Source organism: Pinus tabuliformis, chromosome 1_2 (assembly GCF_031772625.1).
Source record: "Pinus tabuliformis cultivar Carrire ecotype Pingquan chromosome 1_2, CPIR1, whole genome shotgun sequence".
Classification (NCBI taxonomy): Eukaryota; Viridiplantae; Streptophyta; class Pinopsida; order Pinales; family Pinaceae; genus Pinus; species Pinus tabuliformis.
This window is the reverse complement of record NC_142298.1, coordinates 110525689-110544552: the sequence shown is the minus strand read 5'-3', so window position 1 is coordinate 110544552 and position 18864 is coordinate 110525689. Positions and strand designations below refer to the sequence as shown.

The window sequence follows — 18864 nt, the reverse complement described above, 5'->3', positions numbered from 1 at the left end:
TTTATACCTGAGAGATGTCTTAGGAAAAGTTTTCCACTTTCTCCTCATTTAATCCTCTTGGTGCCAAAATGATTAATTAGGGCCTTGAAAGAGCATACTCAAGTGGAGTGATTGGAAGGTAAAAACTGGAAATTCATGTATACTGTCACACTTCCTCTTTATTGATGATATTTGATTTTCTTGGGAGGAAAAAGAAGGGATGCAACAAAATTAAAGCATATTTTAGAACTTTTTTGTTTTGCTTCAGGAATGCAGATCCATATGGAGAAATATCACATCTCTTTTGCAGGTTTATCTAGTGAAGATCAAGAGTACATCAATACTCTCTTTCCTCGATAATTTCTAAAGTTGGATAATAGTCTAAAGAAATTTGGCTTTACCCTTAAACCAAACAATTAACAGAAGAAGAATTTCTAGTGGTTAGGTATAAAGGTCAAGAAAAACTTGATTGTTTGGTACAATAGAAGGATTTCCAATGGAAGAAGGCTGTTATTAGTCAAATCAATTATTGAGGTCATTCCACTTTATTAGTCCTCCCTTTCTCATATTCCCAAAGAAGTACTAGAGTTAATCAGGAGACTGAGTTATAGATTCACTATGAGTTAGCAGTCCCAAAGGCCTTGGGGGGCTACAACATTAAAAAATTATTTCATTTCTACAAGTCGTTGGAAACAAAGAGTGCCTGGAAGCTTGTACAGGGGAAAGGGTTATGGTGTTCTATTGTAAAAGAAGAATACATATCTCCAACCTTAGTGGAAGCTTGGATTAGAAGCCCCATTAAAAATTCTCATAACATCTTCATAATTTGGAGGTAGTATTACATGTTTTTACTTTGATAGGGAACTGGCTTGCTTTTGTGTGTTGGAAGAGTCTCAAACGTTCAGGTGGGATTGGATTCTTGGATTGGTAATGACAATAATTTTAAGCTTCCTCGTCACATCATTCAGCATGTAAGAAACATAAGGACTTATAACTTAAATCAAGTTGCAGACTATGAGATGACGACAATATGGCAACAAGAGTTGTGATGTACTAGAGATCTTGGCCTCAATGAGGAGGATGCTAAAATGTGGAATAATTATGTGGAAAATATCAAGCATAGTCACATCAGAGTAAGAGATGTGCAAGACCATTTGGGTTGGACAATAAATCCATCGGGGGTATATACACCTTGGATAGGCTATAAGACCCTAGCCACACATGGCTTTCAGCGACCAACTAGATAGTGGTGGAAGGAAAATTGGAGTTTCATTGTCCTTCCAAAACTTGTATTTTTATGTGTCTACTCCTGAACTATAACTTAATTTCTCAGGTTGTATTACAGAGAATAAATATAAAGGGTCCAGGATGGTGCAACTTTTGTATGGAAATTTAAGAATCAAACTGCCATTTAATTTTGGATCGTATTTACTCTAAATTGGTTTGGAAAGAATTGGTTGGTATGACAACTATAAGAGATCCTTGTTGTGGAAACAACAATTATAATGCCCTATATGAATGGTGCATGAACCCTGTTACTAAAGAGTTTAGGGCCTTACTGTTAAACTGATTGGGTATTCAGTAAGCCCTAAATGACAAAAACATTGAGAGAAAAGTCATTACTCCAGTCCAATGTGCTACTCCAGTCCTATTGCAGAACACCAAATTGATCGCTCAAAGCCTTGCACCTATTTTTATGGTGCCTCTCAAGGTGAGGCCTACTGGGAGGGGAAGGAAGCATCTTGAATACTAGTGAGTCTCATGTAATAATATTTAAGGCGGGAATTGGTAAAGGGTTCAACAACAAGGCTGAGCTAATGGCACTAAAGCTTATCTGAACTCTAGCAGCAGAATATGGTGTTCCAGACTTTCTAATATTTGACAATTCTCCATGTGCTATAAAATGACTCAATAGGTAGTACACTCTGCAAATATCTACCATCACTAATGAGGAAAGTCTTGGTATTTTTGAGGGGTTTATCTAGGTCACCTTTGCTCACATTTTTAGAGAAATAATTCAAGGGGTAGATCTCCTGTCAAATGGTCTTGAGCTTCAGCTTGGGGAATGGATTGTTTGAGAAGATTTAAATGGGTTTCACACTGAATATTCCCTCTTTCTTTTACTTTGATTAGTGGACCTTGGATTCTTTTATTATTTCTCATAGTTGAATTTACATTTTTTGTATGAGAGGATTGTTTAAATTTTTTGGATCATAACTTTACGCCAATCTACCTAGAGGTATGCAACAACAAAAAGAAGAAGAAGATGCATAGATTTTTAGAGATAACATTTAGAGATGAATAGGCTTATATTTTTAGAATAATATACATGAATAAAAATATAACCTTTTCCTGGGAAAAAAAGGCACAAGAAAGACCATGATTAAGGAGCATTTCTCCAAGAACTATAGGATCTGGCACATAAAAGAAAAGATTTTTGATCTTTGTCCTCAATAGATACCAAAAACACTAGTAATAGATAATAGGAGGCCATCAAATCCAGAAACAGACATATTGAATGCAAGCCTCTTATTCCATCTCTGAATGCCTTGGAAACATGCAGTGGAGTTTTTCTCAATCCATCTCGGTTCACATTTTCACCCTAACTCGTTCAACAACACCGCCACAACAACCACGATGGTGGGGTTCGAATCCAATCCCTAGTATTTGTTTGTGCTTGCATTTGGGTATGGTTTGAGATCGAGATCGATTGCAAGAGTCATGGGTTCAACTTCCCTCCCCCCTACCTCTCCCCCTCCCCCTCCTTTAGCGTAGGAAATTTCATCCCCCAAATGGACAGAGAAACATTTTAGGTTATGGAAATTTGAGGTAGAGAGGAATATAAAAGAACGAGGGCATAGATATGGCCCGCTTGCAATGGTATTATGATACATACAAGATCTCGAACCTAGAGCATGTAAGAGAAATAATATTAGAGTGATAATATTTAAAAAAAATAGTCGTAAGAGAAATAATATTAGAGCGGTGTAATATTTCAAAAATTTAGTTATAATGATCCACATGATTTGATATAAAATAAACTTTCAAAATGCAATTTCTTAACATCTTAGGTGTAGTTAGTGTGTACTTATCTAATGTCAAGTAGAATATCACAATAATTTATGTTATTAATGGTGCAATGGTGTGATCATTTATTTTAATTTTTTAAAGGATCTTTTGCTAGGCATGAACCCCATCAAGCATAAATCATCTTAACATATACTTATTTTTGAAGTGATATAAATCATCCAATAGCTATCCTCAAAAGAATTATCACTCATAGCCTTAGTGATGGTGTAAGGCTCGTGTAAAATTGGTATGAGCTTCTTATGGGAATTTTTCAATTTCCCTTTATGCAAGTCCAACCATAACTCGTCACCAATGTTAAACTTATGTGGAACCCAATGGATTGTGTATCTACTTGTACTTGGAGTTGGCAACTTTCTATAAAATATCATGAACTCATTGTTGAATTTTTCAGATACCTCCTCAAAATTTGTTGCTTTACTTATCCCATTCCAGTTATAGGAGGTATCTTCATGTTTTATACCATGAATATAGCTACATCAATGCGTGAAAATTGTTGGGACCCAAAGCACACCTAAAAAGGCTTTTGGCCAATAGAAATAAGAAGAGATATGTCAAATTTATCTTGAAAATATGGAAATCTTTCAACACGTGTATGTGGATGCTCACAATTTTATACTCTAAAGACATCTACAATCTAGGGATGGAAGGTAGTGGATTTGGTCAAGCTTGATGTCCATTAGGGACCAAAGGTTAAACCAAAAGATACTAAGGAACCTATTATCCCTATCAAGAAATATGGTCTTTGGAAACCCAAAGAGAACCAAAATATGCTTGAAGAATAACTTATGAGTGGATTTGGTTGTGACAATATTCTTACAAGGTGCAAATTTTCCCATCCTAAGGAAGTAATCAACAACAACAAAAAGCACATTTGTTATGATACTTGGTTGAGGGAAAACATGACATAAAATCTAGGGGCACTAACTCCCAAGGAGTATCTAGTGTAGGCAGAGGCTTACAATTGGTGTGGATGGCCATTTCATTTGTGTTGTAGCGGATACAACCACCCTTCAAAATTTTTCCTAAGCCTGTTCTGGAGCCTCCCTACCAACCTTCATAGTAGCTTGCCTTGCTTTGTCAATTCCTCAAGCTTTAGTGTCTCTCTTGCTCAAAGGTAGCCTGTCGATCAAAATTTGATCTTTTCCCTTCATAAGCTGCGCATCCACACTTAGCCCAATTGCACGTTGAGCAACTTCCCAGTGAAATTTGCGCATTTCTGGAGGGAAATCAGCCTTTCCCTCGAGGAATTGCACAATTCCCTTGAAACAACCTGTTGGTCTCCTGGCTTGCGCAATCCTGCCAGCAAACCCTCCCAACAGGAATTGTGCAATTTTTCCCATCAACGGCTAGTCCAGCGTAGGATTTGGACAAATCTCGGTAGCAGTCAGCTGCTGGGCCTAGAATTTGTGCAATCCCCTTGGGCAGTCAACCCAGCTGATAGTCAGGAATGCGCATTTTTCTCCAGCGGTCAAGCAGTGGCTTGCATGTGCAGCTGAGTTGACCAGTTCCCTTCGGGACCAAGCAAAATAGACTTGCATGTATAGGTTGCTTCTCCCAATGTAGCATGCAAAGGAATCCCTTGTTTCAAGGATCTATGTTTAGCAGTTGGAGGTTACATGCAAGGAACAATTCAGAAACCTCCCTCCAAGTGTCGCTTCCCCTAGATTTGTGGAATGTGTGTCAGAACCTCAATGCTATCAAAACTCATCAACCGGATGCTGAAAATCTCACTCCTCACATCAACCTTGTAGCTCTGACATCCCACATCACATCTAGGAGAAGTCGGCACATTCAGCTCGACTGTTTTTGGGTAAGCTCGCTTCCCATGCCTTGTGCTACATTTCTGTCGCTTTTTGGGTTTTCGCTTGTATGAGTACTATTTTCTTTATTTCTTTGAATGCCTACTATCATTTACATATATTCTAGGTTGTCCTAGCTTTGTTCCAATTTTTGTTGCTATCTCACTAATGTCGCAAGCATGAAAATGTTTTGCACAAACGTTTGGCCAACCAGCGAATGACCTCACCCACATGCATGTTGATCTATTTTCTCAATCCTACATTCATGTTTTGCATGCACTATTTATCACTTCTAATATCAATTAGTGTCGCCATGCATTTCATTCGACTTACTTGCTTTCAGTTGCCTGTCGGCGAGTCGGGCCAACCTTGGCTCGGTCTTTGCCTTCACCAAGGCTACATTACGAAATCTGGAGAAGGAAGGCTCACCTTCCTCTCCAGATTTATGCATTTTGGTCCATCACTAGCCTGTTAGACTAAATTTCACATTTCTGGAGGTTAGTGGTTGCTTGGCAAAAAAATTTCACAAACTTGTCCCAGGGCCAGCAGTCTTTCCCAGCTGGAATTTATCATTGCGCAACCCGAGCAACCAATTGCTTGACTGGACTATACATTTCACAGTTCCAATAGTCATTGAGTCTCTTAGCAGCTTGGACTATGCCTTGTGCAATCTTGGCAATCAGTTTCCCGACCTTCCGGCCGAAATTGTGCAACCTTCATGATCATTCACCCAGGTATGTCGCAAGTCAGTTCTCATGTTCATTTTGGTTTTCGACTGGAGGATTGCTTGCTATGAGTGTTGCCATGTCTCCAGGTATCATAGGTGTTCATCTACCTCTCAACAGTACAGGTACAATGGTTTCAAAGAGAGCATTGACGAAGACACCGTTCAGAGCATGCTTGGGGATGCAGCTGATCAAGTGTCCATGGTCTTACCTACTCACGAAGACATCAAGTAGCAGCATTACAGTGAGCACCATCATGAACAGTAGCTGAAGGTAGCATACCAAATGCAGCGAATGCAAGAGGAAGGTTGTTGACAACATAGAGGCAGAGCAAAGTTGTAGGATCAAGAAGATCCATTGATAATGAAAGAAACTTTGGAGATTTAGGCTATGAAGTGACAGTGCGACATGAAGATCACGCGAAAGAAGAAGATGGAACAAAGAAGGAGTTGCATGTGTTGAAGCGGCAACTTGGGAAGAAAATGAATTTGTACAGACAGTCCAATGAGTTGCGGCAGGAACAGGAACAACAATGGGCACAACAACACTCACGGATGAAACTGTGCCAGTATGAGTTAAGGATCCATCCCAAGAGCTAACACAGAGAAAACATGGTGAGCAGTGTTGTTGATCGCATGCAAAGGATCTAGCAACATGCATGTCGTTGAGTGCATGCATGCAATCCAACACATTCAACACACTCACCAAGGCAAAGACAAGAAGAAAGTCCAACTGGGGCTGAACATGCATTGTGGCAAGTTCATGCGCATGACCCCCAACACACACTTGAATATCATCATAGACACTATGCATCAATGTGTTGCCGATTTAACCGTACCCAGGAATACCATGTGCATGTTAGCATACGAGTTGGATGAAGGGTTCGAACCAATGCACTGGTTGCAACGGAGGCAAGAGTTCACTTCAGCAAGATGTCACCATGAGGCACATGCACACCATCACGGATGACCAAGCTTGGCATCATCTCACCAGCGTCACCATCACAAGCATGTCAAAGATTTGGTCTCACCATAATAGACCGAGTGTCAGTGATGTCTTGCAAGGCTTGCTCAATCCATGTTGCCTCACATGAGTACATGTGCATTGTAATGTTGGGTCATGTCAAGTGTAAGTCAAGTGTCAACAATTGGATGTAACATTCATAGAGTAGGTGAGGAGTCATGAGGGTAGTTGAATTGTGACAAAGGGGAATGTCAAGGGTCACCCCACATTGTAAAACTACTATATATTGGCGTGGATCATCCAACAAAATTCATATAGCTCGTGGAAGTTCTGATAAGAAATATGTGAATCTCTATAACAGGTTTATATAAGTTTCTTTGGAGCTGAACATGCTAATTATTTGTGGCATATAGTCCAGAATTTGATGTGAAGGAATGTGATGTTTATGAAGCTATAATTCTATAAAAAAATTTCAATTTACAGAGGGAAAGAATTTGGGTTGATGTTCTGATGAAGTACGTGAGTTGTATTCATTTGGATATGTGAAGTTTTCCATGGAAGGATGGTCAAAGTTTTGAAGAAGCTTGATTTTGACTATGACTTGGAAGGAGGGCTAACTTGGGGATCTTATGGAGGAAAGTGTATTGGCCTTGGTCTTGATATCTCATTTTGATATGGCTATGGAAGAAGAGGATTGCTTTGGTTTTCCCTAGTTGTGTGATTTTTCCTTGTGGTGGAAGCCTATATCTTGTGTTTTTTGTCTCTAGTGATCTTCATTTTTTATTTTGGTAATTGCTTGATGAAGAAAAGAAACACAAAAAAGTGAATAAGAAGCCAACTAAGTTCACAAGTAATTATCATGAGAACTCACTTTTTATGACCAACTTATTCTATATATTTTGAAAACAATATCGTCAAAGTATAATAGATTGTAACAATTAAAATTGAAGTAGTAGGTGTTCAAAACTTTGATAAAAACTACAAGGAAAAAAGACAAGTTCCCATTGTAGAAATTATTAGAATATCATCTTTTGTTCTTGGTTTTGTTGATGCTCAGGATAATTAATCCCTTATGGAGGAGGTTGGGAGTAAAGAGCTCTTAGAGGTACTACATAGCTTACAAAAAGAAAAATATTCCAGGTCCTAATGGGTTCCCTGTAAATTTTTTGGGGGATGCTTAGACTTCATGGGAAAAGATCTGAGAAGGCTTGTAAATTTATCAAGACCTATTGACAAGATGCTAACAGATTTTAATGCCAACTTATAATACTTATTCCAAACTCTAGCAACCCTCTCTCTATTGACCAGTTCAAACCGACCTATCTTTGCAATTGTATAAGATCATCACAAAATTAATTGTCCGAAGGACTAAGACCAATTTATATAACACTATTTTTGAGGAACAATTTAGTTTTCTGGAGGGTTGAAAGAAACATGAAGAATTTGGCGTTGCTAAAGTAGGTCTACACTCCATTAAGATTAAAAATTTTAGGGCTATGGTACTGAAGGGTTATCTCTCAAAAGATTATGACAGATTGAAGCTCCTTTTCTGACTTGGGTATTAAAATGTATTTCCTTAGTTTCTTATATTGTACTTATAAATGGATCTACATCCCCTTTGTTTATCCCTGAGAGAGGTCTTAGGAAAAGTTGTGCAATTTCTCCTCATTTAATCCTCTTGGTGCCAAAACGAGTAATTGGGGCCTTGAAAGAGCACACTCAACTGGAGTGATTGGAAGGTAAAAGCTAGAAATTCATGTATACTGTCACACTTCCTCTTTATTGATGATATTTGATTTTCTTGGGAGGAAAAAGAAGGGATGCAACAAAATTAAAGCATATTTTAGAAATTTTTTGTTTTGCTTCAAGAATGTAGATCCATATGGAGAAATATCACATCTCTTTTGCAGGTTTATCTGGTGAAGATCAAGAGTACATCAATACTCTCTTTCCTCGATAATTTCTAAAGTTGGATAATAGTCTAAAGAAATTTGGCTTTACCCTTAAACCGAACAATTAACAAACAAAGAACTGGCAGTGGTTAGGTATAAATGTCAAGAAAAACTTGATTGTTTGGTACAGTAGAAGGATTTCCAATGGAAGAAGGATATTATTAGTCAAATCAATTATTGAGGTCATTCCACTTTATTAGTCCTCCCTTTCTTAGATTCCCAAAGAAGTACTAGAGTTAATCAAGAGACTCAGTTATAGATTCACTATGAGTTAACATTCCTAAAGGCCTTGGGGGGCTAGAACATTAAAAAATTATTTCATTTCTACAAGGCATTGGCAACAAAGAGTTCCTGGAAGCTTGTACAGGGGAAAGGGTTATGGTGTTCTATTGTAAAGCAAAAATACATATATCAAACCTTAGTGGAAGCTTGGATTAGAAGCCGCATTAAAAATTCTCATAACATCTTTGTAATTTGGAGGCAATATTACATGTTTTTACTTTGATAGGGAACTGGCTTGCTTTTGTGTGTTGGATGAGGCTCAAATGTTCAGGTGGGATTGGATTCTTGGATCGGTAATGACAATAATTTTAGGCTTCCTCATCACATATTTCAGCATGTAAGAAATATAAGGATGTATAACTTAAATCAAGTTGTAGATTATGAGATGACTACATTATGGCAACAAGAGATGTGATCTACTAGAGATCTTGGCCTCAATGAGGAGGATGCTGAAATGTGGAATACTTATGTTGAAAATATCAAGCATAGTCACATCAGCGTAAGAGATGCGCAAGACCATTTGGTTTGGAAAATAAATCCAACGGGGGCATATACACCTTGGATAGGCTATAAGACCCTGGCCACACATGGCTTTCAACAACCAACTAGATATGGTGGAAGGAAAATTGGAAGTTTCATTGTCCTTCCAAAACTTGTATTTTTATGTGGCTACTCCTTAACTATAACTTAATTGCTCAAGATATATTACAGAGAATAAATATAAAGGGTCCAGGATGGTGCAAATTTTGTATGGAAATTTAAGAATCAAACTTCCATTTAATTTTGGATTGTATTTACTCTGAATTGGTTTGGAAATAATTGGATGGTATCATGAATATAAGAGATCCTTGTTGTGGAAAGAACAATTATAATGCCCTATATGAATGGTGCATGAACCCTGTTACTAAAGAGTTCAAGGCCTTACCATTAAACTGATTGGGGTATTCAGTAAGTGCTAAATGACAAAAACTTTGAGAGAAAAGTCATCACTCCAGTCCAATGTGCTACTCCAGTTCTATTGCAGAAAACTGAATTGATCGCTCAAAGCCTTGCGCCTATTTTTATGGTGCCTCTCAAGGAGAGGCCTACTAGGAGGGGAGGAAGCATCTTGAATACCAGTGAGTCTCATGTAATAATATTTAAGGCAAGAATTAGTGAAGGGTTCAAAAACAAGGCTGAGCTAATGACACTAAAGCTTATATGAGCTCTAGTAGCATAATATGGTGTTCCAGACTTTCTAATATTGGACAATTCTCCATGTACTATAAAATTACTCAATAGGTAGTACACTCTACAAATATCTACCATCACTAATGAAGGAATTCTTGGTATTGTTGAGGGGTTTATCTAGGTCGCCTTCATTTTTAGAGAAAGAAGTCAAGGGGTAGATCTCCTGTCAAATGGTCTCGAGCTTCACCCTGGGGAATGGATTGTTTGAGAAGATTTAAATGGGTTTCACACTGAATATTCCCACTTTCCTTTACATTGAGGGTGGGGGGGTGGTGGTCGAGCCTGCTTACGCATGATGGCGGCCTTTTAGTCGAGCCTGCTTACGCATCCTTATCGCTGAAACCTTTATTAGTGATTTCAGAAAGACTTAGGCTCAACGGACACTACATTTTGTACTGCTAAAAAAGTTTTGAGTGGACTCTTGGATTCTTTTTTTATTTATCATAGTTGAATTTACATTTTTTGTATGAGAGGATTGTTTAAATTTTTTGGATCCTAACTTTAGTCCAATCTGTAGAAATTCCCATTGTAGATCAACTGATTATGCAATATACTAAAGCCAAATACAAGATCTACTTCTACAACAAACTTTGCGGAAGCTTAATCGAATATGAGCAAGATCAATAGAACACATATAACTGATAAGGAGAAATCAATCACACATAACACAGAAGAAATAACCCTTTGAAAGCCTTAGCCTAAAACCCCAACTCTGTATTATCATACAAGTGGAAATCTTGTTCAAGTTACAAAAAGAATCAACTCTCAAGCTATCCTACTCTCTCTGCAATCAAACAATGCTGCTCATAGACAGTCAAAGGCCTCTCTCAAACCTTCTCCTCTGCCCTCCAAGCCTCCTATTTCCTTGTGCAGTTTTCCTTGGGGTCCAATGTAGCGACTTGTGTAAATTGGCCTCTTCATACAGACACTAACCTCTGATCTAACTACGCAATCCTGAAGGAGATAAATCCTTCTCCATGGATGAGTTTCCTTTATAGGAAAACTCCATCCAACGGATAGTACACTGTCCCTCCTTTGATCTCAACTGGGTCTCTGTCTGAATTGACATGCATGAGTTATTCATGAGAGAATATTTAGTTATCTGAACTGCAACAACTATATTCAAGCATGCATTAACTAACTAAACTCACATTAATTCAACAAACTATTTGAATTAATCTAACTAGACTTGACTCAGTTAACTGAGCCAACTAATTACATATCAAAATTACAACTCATCCTTATCTCTTTAACTGATGGTTAAATTCCTCAATCAATGGAGAAACTATTGCATGTCCTCACATAGACTTCATGTTTGATTTTTCACAACTAATTAACTCATGGTGAATTAATTAATTATTTTTCAAACAACTGTTAAGATCAAATTCGAATTTTACTTCTCAATTTTAGTCCAGGGACTGACTAAAATTGGAATCTATCCCGAACTACTAAAAATAGCAATGCTATTTTTAGCACTTCCATTTTTCATTCCCTGTTTCTCAATCCATAACTGGTACCTGAACTACTATTTATAGCACTTCTATTTATAGCACTTCTATTTTTAGCATTTCTTGTTGCTATTTTGAACACAATCTACATAGAGGTATGCAACAACAGAAAGAAGAAAAAGATGTATATATTTTTAGAGATAACGTCTAGAGATGAATAAGCTTAGTTTTTTAGAATAATATACATGAATAAAAATATAATCCTTTCCTGGGAAGAAAAGGGCACAAGAAAGACCATGACTAAGGAACATTTCTCCAAGAACTATAGGATCTGGCACATAAGAGAAAAGAGTTCTAAGCTTTGTCCTTAATAGATACCAAAAACGCCAGTAATAGGTAACAGGAGATCATCAAATCCAGAAACAGACATATTGAATGCATGCCTCTTATTCCATCTCTGAACGCCTTGGAAACACATAGTGGAGTTTTTCTGAATCCATCTCGGTTCACATTTTTGCCCTAACTCGTTCAACAACATCGTCACAACAACCACGATGGTGGGGTTCGAATTCAATCCCTCGTATTCATTTGTGCTATCATTTGGGTATGGTTTGAGATCGAGATTGATTGCAAGAGTCATGGGTTCAACTGCCCTCCCCTCTCCCCCTCCCCCTCCCCCTCCCCCTCCATTAGCAGAGGAAATTTCATCCCCCAAATGGAAAGAAAAACATTTTAGGTTATGGAAATCTCAGGTATATAGGACTATAAAACAACCAAGGCATAGATATGGCCTGCCTGCAATGGTATTATGATGCACACAAAATCTCGAACTAGGAGCATGTAAGAGAAATCATATTAGAGTGATAATATTTAAAAAATTTAGTCATAAGAGAAATAATATTAGAGCGGTGTAATATTTAAAAAAATTAGTCATAATGATCCACATGCTTTGATATAAAATAAACTTTAAAAATGTAATTTCTTAACATCTCATGTGTAGTTATTGTGTAGTTATCTAATGTCAAGTAGAATATCACAATAATTTATGTTAGTAATGGTGCAATGGTGTGATCATTTATTTTATTTTTTTAGAGGATCTTTTGCTAGGCATGCACCCCATCAAGAATAAATCATCTTAACATATACTTATTTTTGAAGTAATATAATCATCCTATGGCTATCCTCAAAAGAATTATCACTCATAGCCTTAGTGATGGTGTAAGGCTCGTGTTAAAGTGGTATGAGCTTCTTATGGGAATTTTTCAATTTCCATTTATGCAAGTTGAACCATAACTCATCACCAATGTTAAGCTTATGTGGAACCCAATGGATTGTGTATCTACTTGTACTTGGAGTTGGAAACTTTCTACAAAATATCATGAACTCATTGTTGAATTTTTCGGATACCTTCGTCAAAATTGGTTGCTTTACTTATCTCATTCTAGGTATAGGAGGTATATTCATGCGTTATACCATGAATATAGCTACATCAATGTGTACCAATTGTTGGGACCCAAAGCACACCTAAAAAGGCTTATGGCCAATAGAAATATGAAGAGCTATGTCAAATTTATGTTGAAAATATGGAAACCTTTCAACATGTATAAGTGGATGCTCACAATTTTATACTCTAAATACATCTATAATATAGGGATGGAAGGTAGTGGATTTGGTCAAGCTTGATGTCCATAAGGGACCAAAGGTTAAACCAAAAAATACTAAGGAACCTATTATCCCTACCAAGAAATATGGTGTTTGGAAACCCAAATAGAACCAAAATATGCTTGAAGAATAACTTATGAGTGGATTTGGTTGTGACAATCTTCTTACAAGGTGCAAAAATTCTCATCCTAAGGAAGTAATAAACACCAACAAAAAACACATTTGTTATGATACTTGGTTGAGGGAAACATGACATAAAATCTAGGGGCACTAACTCCCAAGGATTATCTAGTGTAGGCAGAAGCTTACAATTGGTGTGGATGGCAATTTCCTTTGTGTTGTAGCGGCTACAACCACCCTCCAAAATTTTTCCTAAGACTGTTTTGGAGCCTTCCTACCAAACTTCACCGCATTTTGCCTTGCTTCATCAAGTCCTCAAGATTCAATGTCTTTCTTGCTCAAAGGAAGCCTGTCGATAATAGTTTGATATTTTCCCTTCATAGGATGCGCATCCTGACTTAGTCCAGCTGTAGCCTGAGCAACTTCCTAGTGAAATTTGTGCATTTCTAGAGGGAAATCATCCTTTTCCTCTAGGAATTGCGCAATTCCCTCGAAACAGCCTCTTGGTCTCTTGTATTGCGCAATCCTGCCAGCCAACCCTCCCAGGAGGAATTGTGTAATTTTTCCCATCAACGGGAAGTTCAGCCCAGGATTTGTGCAAATCTAGGCATTAGTCAGCTGCTGGGCCCAGAAGTTGTGCAATTCCCTTGGGCAGTCAACCCAGCTGACAGTCAGGAATGCACATTTTTCTCTAGCAGTCAAGCAGTCGCTTGCATGTGCAGGTGAGTTGACCGATTCCCTCCGGGACTGAGAAAAATAGATTTGCATGTATAGGCTGATTCTCCCATGGTAGCATGCAAAGGCATCCCTTGTTTCAAGGAGCTATGTTTAGTAATTGGAGGTTACATGCAAGGAACAATTCAGAAACCTCCCTCCAAGTGTCGCTTCCCCTAGATTTGTGGCATGTACGTCAGAACCTCAATGCTATCAAAACTCATCGACCGGATGCTGCAAAGCTTATTCCTCACATCAACCTTATAGCTCTGACATCCCACATGACATCTAGGAGAAGTCGGCACAATCAGCTCAACTGTTTTTGGGTAAGCTCGCTTCCCATGCCTTGTGCTGCATTTCTATCGCTTTTTGGGTTTTCACTTGTATGAGTAATGTTTTCTTTATTTCTTTGAATTCCTGTTGTTATTTACATATATTATAGTTTATCCTAGCTCTGTTTCAATTTTTGTTGCTATCTCACTGCTGTCGCATGCATGAAACTGTTTTGCACGAACGTTTGCCCAACCAGCAAACGACCTCACCCACATGCATGTTGATTTGTTTGTTTAATCCTCCATTCATGTTTTGCATGCACTATTTATCACTTATGATATCAATTAGTGTCGCCATGCATTTCATTCGACTTACTTTCTTTCAGTTTCTCGTCGACGACTCAGGCCAACCTTGGCCTAGTCTCTGCCTTCACCAAGGCTGCATTGTGCAATATGGAGAAGGAAGGCTCACCTTCCTCTCTAGATTTGTACATTTTGGCCCAGCAATAGCCTCCTAGACTGAATTGCACATTTCTGGAGGTCAATGCTTGCTTGGCCCAAAAATTTCCGCAAACCTGTGCCAGGGCCAATAGTCTTTCCCAGCTAGAATTTCTCATTGTGCAACCCCAGCAGCCAACTACTCGACTGGACTGTGCATTGTGCAGTTCCAACAGTCATTGAGTCTCTTAATAGCCCAGAATATGCCTTGTACATTCTTGGTAGTCGGTCTCCCGAACTTCCGACTGAAATTGTACAACTTTGATGATCATTCACCCTGGTATGTTGCAAGTCAGTTCTCATGTTCATTTTGGTTTTTGACTGGCGGATTGCTTGCTATGAGTGTTTCCATGTCTCCAAGTATCACAGGTGTTCATCTACCTCTTAGCAGTACAGGTACAATGGTTTCCAAGAGAGCAGAGATGAAGACACCGTTGAGAGCACGCTTGGGGATGCAGTCTATCAAGTGTCCATGGGCTTACCTACTCACGAAGACATCAAGTTGTTCATGGACAAGGACATCAAGCAGCAGCATCACAGTAAGAAGCATCATGAACAACAACTGAAGGAAGCATACCAAATGTAGCGAATGCAAGTGGAAGGTTGTTGACAACATAGAGGCAGAGCTAAGTTGCAGGATCAAGCAGATCCATTGATAATGAAAGAAACTTTGGAGACTCAGGCTATGAAGTGATGTTGTGACATGAAGATCACGTGAAGGCAGAAGATGGAACAAAGAAGGAGTTGCATGTGCTGAAGCGACAACTCGGGAAGAACACGAAGCTACACAGACAGTGCAATGAGCTGCAGTAGGAACAGGAATAACAGTGGGTCCAACATGCACTCATGGATGAACTGCGCCAGTATGAGTTAAGGATCCATCCTAGGAGCTGACACAGAGAAACCATGGTGAACAGTGTTGTTGATCACATGCAAAGGATCTAGCAGCATGCATTTCATTGAGTTCATGAATGCAATCCAACCCATTCAACACACTCATGAAGGAAAAGACACAAAAGAAGTCCAACGGGGGCAGAACATGAACTTTGAAAAGTTGATGTGCATGACCCCCAACACACACTTGAAGATCATCACAGAAACTATGCATAAGTGTGTTGATGGTTCAACCATACCCAAGAATACCATGCACATGTTAGCATATGAGTTGGATGAAGGGGTCAAACCAATGCACTGGTTGCAACGGATGCAAGAGTTTGCTTCAACGATATGTCACCATGAGGTGCATGCACACCATCACGGACGACCAATCTTGGCATCAACTCACCAGCGTCACCATCACAAGCATGTCAAAGAGTTGGTCTCACCACAATGGACCGAGTGTCAGTCATGTCTTGCAAGGCTTGCTCAAGCCATGTTTGTTAGAAAATTATATGTTACAGAGCAACATAACACATAAAATATATTACAGAAATACAAACATAGAAAACACATAAAATAAGAGAGACACAGATATACGTGATTACCTAGTTTCGGCTACATCCATGGAGAAATAGCTAGTCCTTCCTTTTATATTATCTAGCAAACTAAAGAGATACAACCTATAGTAGATCCACTATAATTCCCTCTTCGCTCTCAATCTCATCTCTCTTCCTCACTCAGAATACAGATATCCATAGATGCAATACAATTCCCTCATATATAGTGAGGGGTTACCTTCTAGGGCAAAAAACCCTAAATTAAACATAACTTCTACTGTCAGATTTTTTCCTAATGAACATCCCAGATTGACTATGAAATTACAACATTTTACACGGAAATTTTACATCTATTTTTAGCTTCAGGGGCACTGCCCCCGATCCCCCAGCCAAGGGGGGCCTCCCAAAGGTCGCACCCCGCCCCCCCGGACCCTCCCTGTAGTGTATATTTTATGGGCAGCTTTGCCACCCCATTACGAACTGGGGTCCAATGCGATGATACCTTTGAATACAGAAGATAATCAAGCTCCACACCCAACAATCTCCCACTTGGAGACTGATTATAGCAACTCCACTACTGCTTCATTTGCTAGACAATGACTCCACTTTGGACCTGGCTGTTTCTCATCTTCTTCATCATACTTGAAGACCAATTGGAACTGAGCAGACTCTCAGTTTATCCTTGGTTACAACTTTTGTTAACATATCTATAGGATTCTGGCTAGTGTGTACCTTTTCCATCTTCAACTATCCATCTTCCAATGCTGACCATATGAAATGGTACTTGAGTTGTATATGTTTAGTCTTGGAATGAAATGTAGAGTTCTTTGCAAGATCTATGACACTCTAGTTGTCACTATATAACCTGCTCAACTCATGATTCTTACCCAATTCATCCAGAAACCTTTGTAACCAAATCATTTCCTTACTAGCCTCTGTAGCAACAACACACTCTGCTTCTATTGTTGAGAGTGCAACAACAATTTGCAGTTTTGAGACCCAAATGACAGATGTTCCACCTACAATAAACACATGCCCTGTGGTGCTCCTCCTGTTATCTCTATCACCCACCATATCTGCATCAACATATCCCTGTAGAGTAATGTTTGAACCATCAAAGCATAATGCTTGATTTGTGGTACCTCTCAAATACCTAAGAATCCACTTTATTTCCATCCAATGTTCTTTTCCTGGATTGTTCATGTACCTGCTTACAACTCCCACTACATGTGAAATATCAGGCCTTGTGTAGACCATTGCATACATTAAGCTTCCAACTGCTGATGCATATGGAACTTTAGACATATCAACCATTTATTCCCGAGTCTTGGGACACATTTCCTTACTTAGTTTGAAATGGATAGCCAAAGGTATACTAACTGGTTTTTCATTCTACATATTAAACCTTTTCAACACATTTTTTATGTACTCACTCTGAGACAATGTTAATTTGCGATTCTTCCTATCTCTATTTATTCTCATACCAAGGATTTGTTTTGCAGCACCCAAATCTTTCATTGCAAATGAGTTCGCCAATTTTTTTTTAGCACATTTATTTCCTGCATGTTAGAACCTACAACAAGCATGTCATCTACATACAATAACAATATAATATAGTTTCCATCATTTTTCTTTTTGAGATAAACATAATGATCAGAGTGACATCTAGTATAACCTTGTTCAAATATAAACCTGTCAAATTTTAGATACCATTGCCTTGGAGCCTTTTTTAGGCCATACAAGCTCTTCTTCAACTTGCACACTAGTTTCTCCTTCCCTTTTACCTCATATCCTTGTGGTTATTGCATATATATCTCTTCCTCCAAATCCCCATGGAGAAAGGTTGTCTTTACATCTAACTGCTCAAGGTGCAAATCTTTAGCTACTACTAGACTTGAAATATTTCTGATTGAAGTCATTTTAACAACAGGAGAAAATATCTCATCAAAGTCTATACCATTTTTCTGTGCAAACCATTTCACCACAAGTATAGCTTTATACCTTTTCCCAACTCCATCTTCTTCCTTCAACTTGTAAACACATTTATTCTACAATGTTGTTTTACCTGCACGCAACCTAACTAAGTCCCAAGTCCGGTTATGTATTAAGGAGTCCATCTATTCTTTCATGGCTTGCTCCCACTTCCTCCTAGTTTCTACCTACACTGCTTCTTCATAACATTCTAATTCACCATAATCAGTCAACAATACATAATATAATGAAGGAGAGTATCGTTCAGGGGGTCTACTTATCCGGGTAGATCTTCTAACACCACTTTTAGGTGTTTGAGGTGCTTGTTTCTATAGTGGTTGTTTTTTTGGCTGTTGATCATTATGATTTTTAGGCACCATCACTTTTCCTGTGATCTCATCAAACATTGTGTATTCTCTATTTTCTTTTTCTTGTTTCTTTTCCTGTAGCTGATTGTTATACAAAATCTTTTCGTTGAATATGACATCCTTGCTCCTAAAGATTTTGTGCTTTTCATAATCATAAAAGAGATAACCACAATCATTAACACCATATCCAATAAAAGTACATTTCTTTGATTTTGCCTCAAGCTTTGTTCTATTTTCTTTATTAATGTGGACAAAGGCTTCACAACAAAAAGTTTTTAAAAATGAGTAGTTTACCTTTTTACCTGTCCATGCCAACTTTGGAATACCACCACCCAAGGAACTTGAAGGCCCTTTG

At 38.4% G+C, this 18864-nt stretch overlaps 1 pseudogene; it reads left to right on the top strand.

The window, feature by feature from the left end:
- The window catches only part of LOC149204740 (oligouridylate-binding protein 1 pseudogene), a 112061-nt pseudogene that overhangs the window by 1096 nt on the left and 92101 nt on the right, over positions 1 to 18864 (top strand).